This window comes from Argiope bruennichi, chromosome 9, assembly GCF_947563725.1.
Source record: "Argiope bruennichi chromosome 9, qqArgBrue1.1, whole genome shotgun sequence".
Classification (NCBI taxonomy): Eukaryota; Metazoa; Arthropoda; class Arachnida; order Araneae; family Araneidae; genus Argiope; species Argiope bruennichi.
Genome location: NC_079159.1, coordinates 100,221,644 through 100,236,810, shown reverse-complemented (window position 1 = coordinate 100,236,810; position 15,167 = coordinate 100,221,644). Strand labels below are relative to the sequence as shown.

General features: G+C 30.5%; 1 protein-coding gene across 1 annotated transcript in view; it reads right to left on the bottom strand.

Moving 5' to 3' along the window:
* The window catches only part of LOC129983773 (uncharacterized), a 104,510-nt gene that overhangs the window by 78,196 nt on the left and 11,147 nt on the right, over positions 1-15,167 (bottom strand). The gene's annotated exons all lie outside the window — the stretch shown is intronic.

Below are 15,167 nucleotides of genomic sequence, written 5' to 3'. Positions count from 1 at the left end.
AAATTCTTCAAATATATAATGCTATTTTTATAATTTCACAGAAACACTCAATTCACTGGCACAAAAGTTATACAAATGTAATAAGAAAATTTAAAAGATACATCGGGGCAAAAAATCAGATTCATTTTAAAAAATTCTATGTCTTACGTTTTGGTATCCCAACCTTTTTATGTAAATAATTACAATCGCATTATATTAATAACAATTTTTATAAAATTTTGGAATCACAACATCATAATTTTAAAATTTTGGAACATTTAAAAAAATTTTAAAACATTGTTTTGAGTTTCAATAAGTTTTATAAAATCTACTTAACTTTTTAATCTAGAATTTTAAATGATAAAGATGCAAAATAAATTATGCTTATTACACAAACATTTTCTTATTTGCTATTAAAAAAAGTCTAATTCTTAAAATGATAAAAATATAAAGTTAAGAAGGAAAAAAATAATGAAATTAAACACAAAACTATCTTTAGAATTATCAAAATGAACCTTATTAGCAGATTTGAAAATTTAAATGAACTTTTGCGAACTGATGCAAATGCGTAAATCTGAAGCAATGACCCACCATTTGCTTCACCTACGCCGTTGCAAAACTAAATGAGCAACCTAGTTGTGCATTTATTGTACAAAGTCGATCTTAATAATGATAATAGACGGTATAATTATGCCATTCGTGTTGTCACATGTTATGCAGTCCAATTTTCCAGTACTTTGCTAATACAGCCAGTCGCTTTTGAAAATGAAAGAATTCTTGCGTATTAGAATTCCGTTCCTATGACACTTGAATTACCAGTTCATAGACAACTACATCTTTTTAATAGATTCCATATATAAGAATAGGGAAGAGATATATTTTCATACAAATTTTTCAAAGTTTTATACAGGAAAAAGAAATTGCTATTTTTGAATTCAGCGATGTTATATCACTACATGATATATTGACATAATGATTAGCAATTTTAAAACCTAAAATTTGAAGTAAGGTTTTAATGCAATTAAAAAGTATTCTCTTGGTATTTGTTTGTTAATATTAATGAAGACATTTTTCTCCGAAAACAAAAGAATTAAAAAAGCAGTATCGCATTGAAGGAGTTTAAAAGAATAGATGTTCCCGGACAGGTGGAATATTAAGTGGATCTTCGTCCTGGGAAAAGTTTAGAATTTTCTTTAAAATATGGTTAAATTTAATTTTGAATCAAATACAGTTCACTGTAAAATTGTTGGAAGTATTATACAACATAAACAACGTAATTATTATTAAATTATCACGATATCGGTAAATCATATCTTTAGAACATAATAAAAATAAAAATTGTGTTCCAAGAAATTTTAAAATTTTTGAAAAACTGAAGTTTCAGTAATTTTTCAGAACAAGTTTAGTAACAACAGTTAAAGTTATTCCTAATTATCAACTTCATGATTCGTCCAATTGTGAAAATATGAATTCCTTTTGAATGAAGGGTTATATAAGGTTTAGATTCAAAAACTCGAATCTTAATGCAAAAAGCTTTATCTCAATTTCGATGTTGCCAGTGAATTAAAATTTTAATCTTTAACCATTTCCCCAGCAAACAAACAAAGTACTCATCATTTAGGTACATTCTGAATTGTGATCAAACAAAGCATCAAGAATTAATAGAAAATGCCCGCGTATTCTTGAAACAAGAATACGTGCTAATGACAGTCAATTACAATCTTTTTAATGCAGCAGATGCGACTTACAAAGTCATCAGATAAAGATCCGCCACAGCCGAATAATTCGAAAGAGAAGAATGCATCATTATCTGAAGATACCATTAATAATTTTTAAAATGTTTAATATCTTCTTTACATCAATGTAAAATAATTAGAACATCCTAAATGCATTGCAATAAACTTAAATTTGAGCTAAAAAATCAGAAATTTTAAAAAATCTTTTTTGATGAAATGTAATAACTGCTGATTCCCTTTCTTATTGGGTTATTAATGACAAACATTCTTCCGAGATTTCATTGTTGGAAGTCGCCGAAAATTAGGCAGCTTCTCTTTAAAGTCACACTAATAAATCTTGACTTTGCTTAAAAGGAAGTCCTAACTAAAATTTACAGAAATAAAAGCCTTTTCTTTTAAAATACAAAAGCAGTGAAAAGAAACTCCAATAATACCTTAAAAAATTAAGGCTTTTAAAATAATTAAAATCCATTGGCAGATGATTGATGGTTCCAAATTAACGCCATTTTTCCGATACTTGGGAGATAGTTTTATTGCATTTACAGATAAGAGATGTGTTAAGTCTTCTTTTAAATAAACTGTACAATATAAAAACTGTGCAGTTTTCTTAAAATTCAATTCTTATCGAATGCTTCAGGGGGAAAAAAACTCAAGAATTCCGAGAAAAGTAAAATAAAGTTTTAAGTATTGTAGTTATGATGGTAAATTGGACATTTCTATTATGTTCTGAATGTGAAGTATCCAAAAGGCATTACTTAAAAAAGGAAGACATATAGTTGATCAAAGGAATTTGAAACAGTTTTTATCCTATCTTATCTTCGCTAGATCAGAAGATGCTTCGTGCATTTGCTTTGATGAGTTAAAAAGTTGATGTTCTTTTATCTCTGCACTAAATTTCAAATTTAGATCAAGAATATTTTTTTCGAGTTGGAATGGGCATCGAAATTCCTCGCCAAAATGCAATATTTTCACATTACTTTTGTTGACGCATTTTTATTGCAAAAAATATGCTTATTATTAATTTTTGTTTTGTTTAAAAGATCCGAGTGCGTCAGCATTCTTGCATAGCTTTTAAATGCAAGATAAAACGCATTTGAATCTACAAATTCAAACATTCTTATCAAAACATAAGCAACACTCTTTTCTTAAGGATCACTTTTATTTAAATGGGTACAGGGTTTAACATTTTTTTTAAATTTTATTTCGAATATTAAAGCTCTACATTAAATTAAGATAAACTTGAATAGAAAATCCTAATCCGCTATTTTAGATTAATTTTCTTTAAAAAAAATTAAACTTTTATAGCTTTTCCATTATACTGTTAATTCTTGTGAACATTCATTATGAATACTTTTGTTTTAAATTTTACTAGCAGATTTAGAAAAATATAACAAAGCTGTGCCTGAACTTGTATTTAAATTTTTTTTACTCTGATTTACAATGAAGAAGGAAAATTTAGAAATAAAAATTGAGGTATATCGCTGTATCTAGAAAAATAAGCTAGAAGTCTTATTTAAGTGATAGTAATAATCATTTTATCATATACAAAGCAATAAATGCGTATAAAAATTTGAAAGCCGTATCTTGAATAAAAAAACTTCAGCAGTTGTAAAATAAATATGTAAAAAGGAAAAAAATTTAAATGGAGAGAAAAAAATTCCATTTCAGGTATCATTTGTAAATACCTTTCATTTATCATTATAAATAAAAATCTAACTTTTGAAATATTAAAAAGACATGTGTTTAAACATGAATAGAAATATGTAAAAAAAAAAAATCGTTATTTCAGAGTTTTCTTTTTCCTTCCAATATTGCGTTCCTTTAAATCTTTAACAGATGGTTTGAAGCTTATATTTAGGACAGTAATTGAGGGAGGCAATTTTTATAATTTTTTGGAAGCGCAATACAGCATAATGCAATGAAAAGGATCATGCAATATTTCAATGGAATATATGAATTTAAATTGGCAGAATACCAAACAGTTTACAAAGTCCCATATCAGAGAAATAAGAAAGAGCATCAGTATTTTATAAGAATTAAAACAGACGGATCTTTCAAAATTCGAGATTTAAAGTTCGCTGGCAGTCTTGCTTATTGCTACGCAAAACAAGGCTTTATATATATAAAAAAAAAAATCTGCATATTTTTACATCCAAATTTTCGGGTTCTCAGTTATTGTCTTATTTTCCTGTTTAAGTAAAAAGCTATTTTAGCAAATAAGTACATAATCTTAATTTCCTAGTTTTCATTAAGTATTCAAGATATCAAAATATGTTTTTGTTGAATGTTAAAAATTTAAAAAGAATCCCGTTGAATATACATTGCGGAACGTTTCACAAAAATCTATGATAACTATTAGATTACATCCATGACGCTTTTTAGATTAAAACTCAAGAAAGCTGAGCCGAATTCGAATCTCGTTGATTTCGGATAAAATATTCCACAATTTCGAGTATCGTACAGAAATGTGCGTATTGTTTATTCTGAACTTACTGAGGGCTGTATTAAATCAATAAATTGATTCTAACCCAAATCAAGATTCAATCGCGCTTTCATGTTAGTTTTAACAACATTTATTCAGTAGATTCAAAACTAATTTCAATAAAATATTCCACTACCCGAGAAGAAACATATCAATAGAAAAAAATTGCTTCGAATTGCTTTTTTTTTTTTTAATGTAATGAAAGACGCTTATTTTAGAAATCTATAAATCAGATAGTTGGATGTTGAGATAACATTTGGTAGACATACTTTTCAGTGGCAAAATATTTCATGGGGAACTTTGCGGAAAGAATACAAATACTATCTTGCCTATTCGCAAAATGCACCTTCTCTTAGTAGGAAGCAATATACACATAGGACATTTATTTTTTCATTTAAAAAATTTAATACAGATAAATTTTGCATAGATTTAACAAAAGATAGCAAAAGAATTTAGAGATATCACCCCGAACCTACCTTTCAACCTAAATCATTCGAGTCACTTTAATAGGTACTAAAGAATTCATTTTGGGAAGATCTGAAAGAAGTCTTTACTTTTAAGATAAACTTTCAATGTCACAAGGTTATTGCTTCAAGTTTAACATGCCATAATTTGCATAAAATATGATTTGCATCCGCTGAAATAAGATTCTTACTGCTATCAGAAAAGCAAAAAGTTCCTTTTGATTGATTGATTGGTTTTGGTCCTTCTTCTGAATACACAATCTTTCGTTAGTACGAACAAGGATTTTTGTGTGCCATGTAAACGTTTTACATATAGATTTTTATTCGATAAAGAGATTCCCCATTTTTATTTTTAAGCGACATATTTAAAAACAGTAAACGATTCTAGACAGTTAACATCCTCGATTAAAGGTAAAATAGAAAGAAATCTACTTTAGAGCTCAAGATTACACTTCTTGCAAAGCAATTAACAGCAAATGGAATAATAACAAATAAAAGCAAACAATAGCTAAATAAAACCATTTACGAATGACGATGCGTAAAAGTGATGCAAAAATGTAAAATGATAATCTATCGAATATCATACAGGAAACTTAGAAAAGATTAGTTTTCCTAGACTCCAAAAAAGTTGAATAAAATGGCAAAAGAAAGATTGAAAAAAAAAAAAAAAGTATAATCCAAAACATAAGATTTTAGAAACAAAACACCTAAAAGACAAAGCATGATTGACTATTCGATACTGATTGGATGTAGTACAGATAAAATTAGTTTAATTTCTACACATTCGACGGATAGTTTTAAAATATTTTCCATTTTGAATAAAATAATTGTGACTGTCAAAACCAATATATTGTGAATAAATCTATAGGTGTTATTAAATAAAGGCGAAACGTCTTTTCGCTCCTTCCATGTTGGTGGTTTGGCAATAGCCAAATATTGCTGGTTCACAAAAGAAAATACATTTCCCTATTGAGCTTCTAAATTTCATATATTATCAAATCAAACCAAATTTGCAAATCATCTGAAAAAATACATTAGAAGTTTTACCATATCATTAATGCAAATTGAATTATCGAAACAGATTAAGTGATCCGAAATAATTTTCCTGTTTTCAACTCGTTGTGTAAGTATTTCAATGTACCATGGACTTTTACAGTCCCTTATTTCTACCCTTCGACATCGACCTTCTACGAAAAACATTGGTAATAAATATTTTCTATAAATGTGGAAAAATACAGAATCTCAGGAAATATTTTCTATAGATGTTCAAGAATACAGTAGCCTAGAAAATAAATATTTTTCTAGTTATTTTCTTGAGTGTTTTAATATCGAAGCCATTTTAAACGGTAATACCAATTATTGTTAATCATTTGCCAACATGCATTTATTGTTGATACTAGATTTCGTCTTTCCTAATTTTTTTTTTTTTACAATTCAGTATTTGATGATTATAAATTCCATAATTTACCACAAATATTTTGTTTATATCTTAATCCGTTAAATTTTTCCAGGGCTTCTAATTGTCTATTAGATGAGAAGGGTATAATTAGATCTTGATCGGATAGTAGAAAAAGAGGAAACAAAATGTTTCCTGTTTCTGATCACTTTCTTACCCGTTTTCTTTTTCTTAAAAATAATTTAGTACTCCTTTTACATTCGAAATGTGAAAAAAGAAAAGTTAATTATGGATATTTTATGCATTTTTTTTTTTTTTTGTCACGAAATTTGAAAATTTAGACTTGTGCACTATTTGTTTGATCTTCAAAGACAAAAACCTTTAACTACCAAAATATTTTAGAAAATATGCAACCTTCTATAAAATTCGCAAAATTCCAAAGATTTTTCGGTCTAAAATTTCTGGAGCAGTTCACAATTCCGAGCATCATTTATTAGAGTAGCAAATAAATGCAAGGAATTAAGAACTTTTGGTGCGAAATTCCTGTGTGCGAAACAAAGTCAAAAAGGACAACTATACAATCACTAAAGCAAGCAGTATATGTGAACTACAGTCATGATCAGAATACAACTTTTATTATTGGTTCAAATAAATATTAAGCCTTCTAAAATTCTGGAAGAACGATAGGGCCAAAATTCGACATATTCCATTTATAGGGAATTCCAGAACCCCTTGGTCGAAACTTTATCAAAGTATTAAATATTGTTTATATAATTTTAAAATTATTACTAATTATTTTGACAGAGCGTCGTTATAATGCTCACTTATTTCTACTCTCACTTTCATAGTAAAAACAGCATTTTATTGAAGTCTTTTAATTTGCTAACTCTCTTTCTCTATAAAAAATACCAAGATTCATTTAAGCTCACAATAATATTAAGCGTTCCGAGACAATGATTGGTACAGATTCAGACAGAATTGTATGGTGTTATCTTAAGTGTTTAAAATTTCACATACAATGTGCCAGATATTTTCATAATTTGGAAAAGCGTCCATTTTGAATCTACGTTCACATGAAATTCACCAATTTAACAATTGCTACATTTTATGTGTGCTAAATTTGAGCTGGGTGATTAAATTACGCCGCAAGCGTGGATTCGAGAAGCTGAACTTTAATAACTAAAATAATATGTTTATTATTTTAATTTCTAAATGTGAAAAATTTGAGTTAGCGATTTTAATTTATTCTAAACCAAACATACATCTATAGACATTTGAATTAATTTCAAATTTAGTCGTATTCAATTCGTAGAATAACAGAAGAAAAATGCAAAGTTTCTAATATTTGAAAAATCAAGCAGCATTTAATTCTTGCTGCTAAATTGTTTGCAAAATGTACCGCTCTCCTGGTATAAAATGATTATGTTGACTCTCTAAACTGCTCGAGTTTGTGATAAGATAACAGCCATTACAGAGAGCTGCAGTCGAATTCAATTTTCGCTGAAGTACCAAACGTTCTATGTATCTTTAGTTTGCAATATAATCTTCGGAATGGGTGCTTTTGATTTTTAAACCAAAAGTATGCAGAATATGCTTTCAACCAGAAATAGAACAATTAAAAGTTTTTATAAATGAACAATATAATGACCATACCATTTTAATCAAACATGTATACGAAAAAAATTCAAATTTAACTCAACAACTGCCAATTATAAAAAAACAGAATTTTGTTATATTTTCACTTCTGTATTCCACGGCATTAGTGCGCAATTGTACAAGGCAATAATTAGACAAAAGGGCCATAGAACAAATGCTTTCGAAAAATAAATCTTATAATTTTATCATTAAAGTAGTCACTCAGCTTTACAATCTTTGTGTGGTGTGTTTCAATTTTTCAGAAAGAATTGCACGCCAAGATGAAATTCGTTATTAGATGGTTATTCCAAACTTAAAATGAAGTTCATATATTTTAATATATGTAGCTCTTAGAACCGGATACTTAACATAGTTTTCAATAGATGAGCATGCTGTAATAAGAAAGAAAATATTTTATTTCGAAAGGGGGGGGGGTAAAAAGATTTTCACTGTGATTACAGGTGCACTTGTCACGTCATTCACTTCCAGTTTATCTATGGTTTCTCACCTATGTGAGATTTCAAAGAAATAAGATAGGATTGAGAGCCGACTTCCTGATTTTATTCTAAGGCATGGTCCTGATTTCATTAAAATTTGCTGTTTGATATTGAAAAAAACAGACACCATATTTTCAATTAATAAATTTTTTTAAAGTTTCTAGTTTTTCAATAATAAATTTTATGTTGATTCCTCCAAATATGTAAATTTCCAGATGTAAGTTGCATTTCGCAGATACTGATAACAGCAGAAGCCATGCAAGCAAAAACTTCTCTCGCGAATATGAAATCTAATTCTGTATTTGGTTATATCAGTTGCTCATGGCTTAACTCTATGAAACTATATTCATTATTTAACCTTAAAATGAATTAGAAACGTCAAACATTGGTAATAACTTAAAAAAAGATTTGCATTTGCGTTGGAAAAATATAGTGCGTCTCTTATAAACTATAACCACCTCTAGCTCTTCTTTAATTATATTAAAGAGCATACTATTTTTTGTATAATAACTTTAATAAAATTTTTATATTTTAATATTTGTTATAAAATCTAAAAAGAACTAGCATTTTTGAGTTTTATTTTCAACAAATTTTAAATCAAGTTACGGCATTTATACTTTTTCCCTTCAAATTAATGTTTTTAAAGAAAATCTGCGGAGGAGCTTGAGCTATGTCTTAAATGAGGGACGTTTTGAATCCAAATTTTTTTTTAGATAAACTATTCATTTTAAACGAGGAACAGATTAACATATAAAATAAATAAGTTATAAGGAAATTACACTTTAACATGCCATTTTTTTTCAATAGGAAATTGAATTTATTGAAATCTATTGTAATAACTCATAATTATCTCCAATCCCACAAATGTTCACATTTTCAAGGCTGCGTATGCAAATCCGACTTTGGCAAAATTCAAGTTATACAAAAGGTACGCAGAACCCGTGACTTTCGAAATTTCACTTATGGTTTTTAAGCTGGAACGCAGTTATCATCGCTGGCAAATATTGAGTTAAAATTGATTTAACCTTTCGACTATGGATCTTAAGGAATGGGGGCACATATGCCCCATTTTTTTAGTTAAAATTCTGATCTAGGACTGTAGTTCAACGTCACTGTAAAGATATGCCTTTAAAATTTTCCCATCTTGTGAAATACCAAATTTTCATCCCCTCCCATCCGATAAACCGGGTTGCAAAAAGACGAATCCATACTTGGCCAACAATGCGCCATCGTCGTGCCCCTTTCCGAAGAATGTCGCGCCGAGGGTGTCCCCCCAACGAAACGAGAAGAACGGTGGAGAGACACAGGTAGGATGGTGACACTGACGAGAGGGAGAATTTCTTTATACTTACTCATGTGCAGTTAAGGAACTGCATTAAAATATTCGTATTTGTAATTTATACATTTTTTAATATATTATAGCAAATGTATATACACTTAATTACAATTGCATTATACACTTAATTACATTTACACATTAACCCTTTGCTTTCTGACGGCCACTTGATATAACGCGAATTGTTTAAAAGAGGTGCAAAGTTAAATGATTACCTTCTATTAAGAAAATTCTATACTTTTGGTCTTCGATGTAATGTGACTGATTTACAGTCACTCGATTGTTTCCATTCTTTTGTTACATTCGTTTTTTTTTTTTTTTTTTTAACCGAATCTGTCTTCTGAGTGTTATCTATTTTAATATTATTCAATTAATTTCTGAGTAGATTGTGTGTGTGTGTGTGTGTGTGTGTGTGTGTGTGTGTGTGTGTGTGTGTGTGTGTGTGTGGACATATTTTTTTAACTCTTTATTGCGCAATTGTTTTTATTTCCGATATAGCATTTACTTCTTGCCATATTACCTCATATTTTGAGTTTTACGGTGATGGTACACTTTCCTAGCGTTGACCGATGATTGTACCGATTTTTCCACTATTGTTACTTTTTCACCATAGCTAACCATACACGATATCACTTATATAAACTGGCTTCAGCCTTTAATTATGAAACAAACTCCTAGACTGAATCGTTTTGATGCGATAGCTAATTATTCTTTCATTTAAGCGATAAATATTTTAGGGATTACCATACTTTTTATGGGTTACACTGTTTTTTCTTAACGAAATTGTATGACCAAATTTTATCCTTGGTATAACGGACGTATCATTAAGTCATTTACTTCTTCTCTTTTTTCCCCTTAGCTAATTAGGGGAGATTTTTATTGCCTTCCAAGAATTTATTCTGAGTTACTAAACTGCTAGATAAGGGATTACTATATTTCAACAAATACAGGGTATCCTTGTATTCAAGAGCTAAACTTTTAAGAGTAGATAAAAGAGTAGTAAAAGAGATAAGAGTAGAAGCATTTTCTGTACATCAATATGGGGGATTAGGAATGAAAAGTTTAGGCGGAAAAAACAAGAAATGCTAAGGACTTAGCGGCCAGTATTCGGTTTCTTGACATGAAATGAGTCCCTCTGACAAAGCTGGTGTTGTAAATGCAGAAAAATTCTGTGATCCGGTACTGCCCTGTTGGGGAGATGTTCATGGTACAAACGTCAGTCTTCCGTTACAATTCTCAGCCCCGTACGTAAGAATGTTTATTTTCTCAGAGAATGTAAATAGAGTCAATTACATAAAAATATTCTTTAACAGCAAAGAATCGTTTGAAACTCGTGCGATGCCATTCAAACTCACTAAAATTAAATTGCACACATTCTGATAACGCAAACTAAATAAATCATAATTATTCATTTTTCTTCCCAAAATTTCATCTTTATTTGTTGGGTCACTAAATTTGTATGTCGTCTCCTCTAAAAAGATTATGTAAATAAAGAGTATTTTTTTTCGCCGTTTCCACAACATTTCTTGTTCACTAAAGCAATTCGAATCGTTAAAACTAATTAAAGAAAGTTTATTTGTAAAAAGTGAATATTTTATAATCGCAGAAGAATGCCTGTGGTAATTATAAAAAATAACTTATTCTAAATCATGAACATTCATTGATAAAAGAACTCTAGTAAACTGTATTAAGACGAATATTCATAAAATTTTCTAAAAAGAAAAAGTACATTGTGTTGTTGTCACTTATGGCACTTGCCACGGACAAGTCCGCTGTTCGAAGACAGCCGATTTAAGCCTAAGGGCCTCTTGTTTTTATCGTAGTGCCCAGAAGGGCCAAGAGTACGGCTTAACTACACACACGTCACAACCCTTTTTTACGGGGCGGACTTCATTCTCGCATTTCATTCACTCATCCACAGATCGTAATTTAGACCTGAATCAAGAGAACCATCACGCTTGATCCAGTACCCACAGTGGTATTACTCTCGACATGGAAGACTCGAAAAGACTTTGTGACCACGACAGATTTATACGCGCGTCAGCCACCAAGCACGCGGGGAATCTTCGGCCGATGGGGTTCGAACTCGCAACCAAAGGGACGCGAATCCAACGCTCTACCAACCAGGCTATCGCGGACATTACTTAATGCAGTTTATGCCAAAATATTTCAAAAAATTAAAGAAATATAGAATTTTAAAAAATTATTTTCAGAGAAACAAAGTGTTTATGATTTTTTTAAAAAAAATTTCACACTGTAGAGTATAAAAGCGTTGGATGTGGCACGACAGCTCAAAAATTTGTTCTCTTTATTCATTATTTCATTGCGTAAATCTTCATGATTTGCCTTGATATTCATGATTAATAAGTCGATTTGCCCAGGATTTCCTTTATATAGTTACGAAATTTTCGTTTGGATAGTGGGGGTTATATGGTGTGAAGAACGCTCAATCACCAGGCGGCAGTAGAAAATAAAACCACGACGTTTATTTACACGAAGACACACAGGACAGTACAAAGACGACAACTACATACAGCACAGAAGACGATTATCTTCAGCCGAGACGTGCAGCATACAACAGCATACACAGCAGCATACAACAGACTCTACTGCAGACAGTAGCACACAGCTTAGTTCATCACTAGCTTTACTCCGTCGCTGCTCCGCTTGCTCTGGAAGGCCAGTTCTTTACCGTCGGTTCCGACGACGACGACTCCTCCGGTCTACGACTCAATTCACCGACGATCCTCTTCTCTGTCGCTTCCGACTACTCAATTCACCACCACTCCCCGGCAGCTGCAGCTCCTTTTATAGGTCTCAGGAGGCGGGGCTAGAAACCTCTCAACCAATCAGGAACGTTCGAGGCGTAACTCGGTTCCTACTGGACGGATCGGGAAAATTCTCGATGTTTCGGGTATAATCTATTTTGGCGCTACGTCGCAAAGCTCCGGGAGCTCCTATGGAACCCACTATGCTGGGAAGTCGCATCACAGATTCGTAACAATATTATAAATAAAATAATACATATTAAGAAACTATAAAATAATTTTTAAAGGAAGTAGTGTCAGTAAATCCTCTTTTTACCTAACGAGATTTCTGATCATCTTATGTAGATCAAGGAAAAGGAAACAAAGAGAAGAAAACGTAAGATTTTTTTAAGATCGAACCAATTCATTATTATTGATCTGTTTTTTTTAACAAATTCATTTTGGATTTTCTTTAACAGCCTTTATCTGGAATCTCAATTACAGCCATGGATAACCCGATTGCATTAATATGATGTTATTTCTATCTTCTCTTTACACGTAACAGAATATTTAAATTTAAATTTTTAAGTCTCAAATTATTTTTAAGATCAAGTACTGGAAAAACTCTTGCAATGGAAGCTATAACTCGCGAATAGCTGAAATGTTTTCCAGAATTCGAGGGCTCAAACAAAGAAAAATGGTCCTTTTTTAGAAATCGCTCAACATTTAAACAAATTTATCAAGCTATTATCAAGTTTATGAGTGTTTTTGAATGAAACGAGGCAAAAACTCGAAATAGGATTTAAAGCAGATGAAAAGGGAAGGAAAAACGAATAGTCCTAAATGTAACTTTATAAAAATGCCATATCTTAATTCACTGTTCGAATCTAAATGGAAATTCAGCTCACGGCCTAAAATTATACTGAATACCCAGCATATATACCATGACAGAAAAAAGCGAATATAAGTTATAAGCCCTTTTCGATGAAGAGTAAGCAAATTCAATGTAGATGTTTCTCATTTGATTGCAAAACAAGAAAAAGATAATTCGGGAACTCCGAAACATAAGAATAAAAAATAATATTTTAATAAATTAAATTTAGTTTTAGCAAGCGATATTTCAATCAATCATTTAAATAAGAAAATCAGTGTAGTGTGTTATACCCCATCATCACAGTGACCATAGGAAAGCAAAGGGTCATAAAAATGCATTACATACACATATCTAATGAAGCAATTCAAAGTACTTACCTTACAACAAATATTTCAGGTAATTTGGGTCAGGAGCATATTATCAATACTTACCACCTTCAACATACATCAATAAAATACAATTTTTATGAATTTTAATTCTGAAATTTCTTAAATGGTTTGTTTACAAAAAAAATCCAACTAATATTAAAATCATATCAGACAAATTCTAGATGTTCTACTGCATTTAGGTTTCCCTTCAAAAATGTTATTCTATCAGAATTCAAAATTTTCTGAACTAAACATATTGATAAGTATTAAACAAAACATATACAAAAGATTCTATTTTTATTTATTAAATTAATACCACGGTTCGCGAAGATACTAGAAAGCTAAATACAACAGACATTGTCATTTGGAATTGTGAGAAAATAGACTTTTGTCATCCCCACCGTATAAATAACTAATTTTAAAATTATAAAAACTGAATATGTCACGCTAAAAACAAATATTAAAACATATGAAAAAGCAATTAAAATTTCCACACATATCGGATAAAAAAAATGAAAGTGTGTGCTTACACTTTCCTGACTATAAACGGATTGCATCATTTGAGATATAATAATCAATTCGTCTTTATATTCAAAATATACTGATAGTTCCTACCTGGAAATTAACTTTAAAAAAAATTAAAAGAATTTACAGTATACGATATATAAATTCCTTTCTTTTCAGACAAATCGTTCGTTTAAATTTGAAAGTGTGAAAAAAATGTACACAGATTTCCACTGCTTTATGTCTGTGTAGCTAATCTACAAGCAGCTTCACTAATCCCATCAAAATATCAAATTTCTTACTCATTGCATCCCAAAATAATGATCCACCCCCCCTCTTTTCTAAGTCACAACTGGTTTTGGCGGCCTTTTACCGATTTGGCGTCAACTAGTGATCCAGAGAATTTCGCGCCGAATAGTCATAGATTCAAAATTTTTAATCCGCTGCCTTTCGATCTTTAAAAACCTATTCAAATTTATGGAAACGCGTTCGCGCTTTGCAAAGCAAAGTTACAGGCACATTTGCTGTGGCAGCTTCATCGTCGGTGAGATTTGACGAACTTTTTCAAATTAACGAATTCGCATTTTTCTTCTTCTTTATAATAAATACATTTATGTAGCATATTCAGTAAAAATATTTTGTCAAAAAATTCGACATCGAAATTCTTGTCTCAGAGTTCAAAAAATACATTTTTAGAATTACTTTTCAACCTGTGCACGCTAATTCGAAAACGCATTGAACAAAATGGCTAAACTTTGGTACATGGCCAAACAAATTTGTAGATTTACTAAATTTTAAACGAAATATATCAAATATAAATCCATCTCGTGACGTGATCCATAGAATAATTTTTAAAAAGATAATAAAATTATTTACCAAAAAAAGATTCATGCAATTGAACGAAAAGAAAACAACCATGATTCATATTCGTTTTGCAAATTTCACTACGAAATACAAAATGTGGTATATTTTGTCGTTACATACGGATGTCGTTTTCATTCCTGCTTACTGGCTTTGCCATGATCTTCGAAGTCCCGCAGCCGCCCTCCCTAACTTTCGTCTACGTTTGGAAGATGCAGACTCTTATGAAGAAAACTGAAAAGACTGTTTTATATTGTCTGTACGAAGGAAACACTGGCTTATTTACTG